At 40.1% G+C, this 2,500-nt stretch overlaps 1 long non-coding RNA gene across 1 annotated transcript in view; it reads left to right on the top strand.

Moving 5' to 3' along the window:
- The window catches only part of LOC138033121 (uncharacterized), a 216,086-nt gene that overhangs the window by 71,738 nt on the left and 141,848 nt on the right, over positions 1 to 2,500 (top strand). The gene's annotated exons all lie outside the window — the stretch shown is intronic.

Genomic DNA, 2,500 nt, shown 5'->3' with positions numbered 1-2,500 from the left:
CTGTAGAAAATTTCATTGCCTAACTACTGAATTCCATGGTAAATTTTACGCTAAAAACCGATATCGCATGAATCACAAAGCAATGGGTGCGATATCGGTTTTTCCTGTGAAATTCACCAGTTTGGCAATGAATTTTTGTTGAACCGCACGAGTTTTAAAAGAAAACAAGCATACCCTCAGCGAGCGAATGGAAAAGGAAAAAAGCCATTTCAGAGTCAACTGTCAATACCCAGCGAATAGGAATCACGCTAAAATTAGAAACCATAAAAAAACTTTGTCAGCTCAAGGTCGAAAAAGAGTTTTGCTGATGTACTTTATTCCACTTTATCTCTGAAAACGAGATCATTCACATTTTGATTTACTTCATTGAAACATGCCAGCTTGGCTTGGAACAAGAATCAGCAAAATACGGCAATGCAACCAAGAGAGGACGAACTTCAAACAAGATCCGCTCCAAGACTAAATTACCTTTAGGTGCCTTAAACAAACTTCTGAAAACACAAGCTAGTGAAATTTCCCCCTAATTTTACGAGAACTTATGTGTTTATAACATATGGGAAAAATCAGTTCTTGTTACTGTCGAGGCACATCGAAAACCAGTCGGGCAAACGAATTAAAAGACACTTGTTTGCTCGCATTTTAAAGCAAAACAAACAAACAAACAATTCAACTTTATCTTTATGTCCAAAATAGTACAGATAATTGTTATTTAATTCCAGTTGACAATAAAAATTCGAGTTTCATTTCTGAACAAAGGAAAAACCGATTAAACTACTTTTTAAATATACGCATCTACTTTAATTGACGCATCCGTAAAAATAACAAACGGTTTAGTGCCCAAGGAAAGAATTTTTGGAGTAACTTCTTCCACCAAGTATGAGCTATTACTGATATTCTTTTATGTCGTTGTTGTTCTCTTTCGCCTTCCTTTCGTTTCTGTGCTAGTCATAGGTCCTCCAGGCATCATGTAACCTTATCAGGGCTTCTAAAGATATACTAAAAATTGCAATACAGAGAAGAAAGCAGCTCTAAGCAAATTAAAAATGATGCCATATTTATTATTTATAATGAATACAGCTGTCTGATCACTAATTGCTGTTGCCATGACAACAATTCCTGTTGCCATGGTGACATTGTTTTTATATTATGGCCACCATATTGGTAACATATATTAATTTTTTGTTTTTATTTTTGCCTTTGTGATTTAAGCAGCACATCTTTAAACACCCAAAAACATTGTAATGACCTATCAGATAGCAAAGATCACAATCACGCCTTTAAAATCTTTTTTTTAATTTATTTACTCTGACAAAGTATCTTGATGACAGCCCGATTTATACTTCTTTGGCGTCAGTTAAATTTCAAAGATAGAATGTGCGAGAGACTGCGATGTTTTTTAACTAGTTCTCGGAGCAAAGTCCACCAAAATGACAAAGTGCAGTGCACTGGAGTGCTGCCTTTAGACATTTGCATTGATGTCTGCAACCTTTCTTGCAACCACTTCGCAGAAGTTCTCTACAAGCATTTGTAGCTTCTGGCAGAGTTGTCCAGCATACTTCCCAACCATTTGGCTCCTTCCTTGTCCAGCCCCAATCACTCGGCGATGGAAGCTCTGGAGCTGCAATCATTACTTGACCCCAGCAGTACCCAGCCTGGTAAGTTGCTCGCTTAGTGTGCTGTATGAGAGCTGCCTTTTACGGGGGAATACCTTTTATTGATCTGCCTTTCTGTGTAAAGAGTTGCTTCCGGGCCTGGTTGACACATTCGAAGTTACTGGTGCGGTCATACCGCAATACCACAAATCGCTCCAGTGGTTTAATAAAACTCTCCACGGACTCTGGAGTGGTCGCCAAAGAACAAAGAGCTGGTGTAACGTCATCGTAGGCTTTCCATGTGTCCCATGCAGTTCTTTTACCTCTTCCTCCAAAAAACGACACCGTATCGCAACGGGTAAAAGTATGGAACATTGGCAATGCCATACACCGATCAGGCCCCAAAGCTCTGGCTATCTCATGAGCTGGTATAAAACGGAAGCATTTTCCGGTTCCAAAAGCAGTCCATACTTCAGCGTTGTTATGGCGCTGAGCTGATGTCACTGCCAATACTACCACATCAGTGTCAACTGTACGTATGAAAACTTTGGTTTTTCCCTCTTTCACAGCATCTTCCAGATGTAGAATGATCCTCGTGTCTGCTTCTTCATGTGTGCATGGAGCAAGCCCTGAGACATCCCTGGATTGATTACAAAGTACCTCAGTGCGATGTGTGCTGATAATCTGCTTGCTGCAGTCGATGGATACTACTGCAGTAGTTGCAAGGAAAGAGAATAGCTCTACTTTATTTTCATCAATGCGCAAAAACTCTTTCCAGTTCCCAGGAATTGCGGTGGAAGGCTCTACACGTCTCCTAACTCCCTTTCCTCTCTTGCTTCTTGTTTCAGCTTTTAAACTTTCTGGGTGGTACTCTTCCCAAACAACGTCTACTCGGCTTGCGTGCTGTG

This window comes from Montipora capricornis, chromosome 14 (genome assembly GCF_036669925.1).
Source record: "Montipora capricornis isolate CH-2021 chromosome 14, ASM3666992v2, whole genome shotgun sequence".
Taxonomy (NCBI): Eukaryota; Metazoa; Cnidaria; class Anthozoa; order Scleractinia; family Acroporidae; genus Montipora; species Montipora capricornis.
The sequence above is the reverse complement of the archived record's forward strand: the minus strand, read 5'-3'. Positions and strand labels throughout refer to the sequence as shown.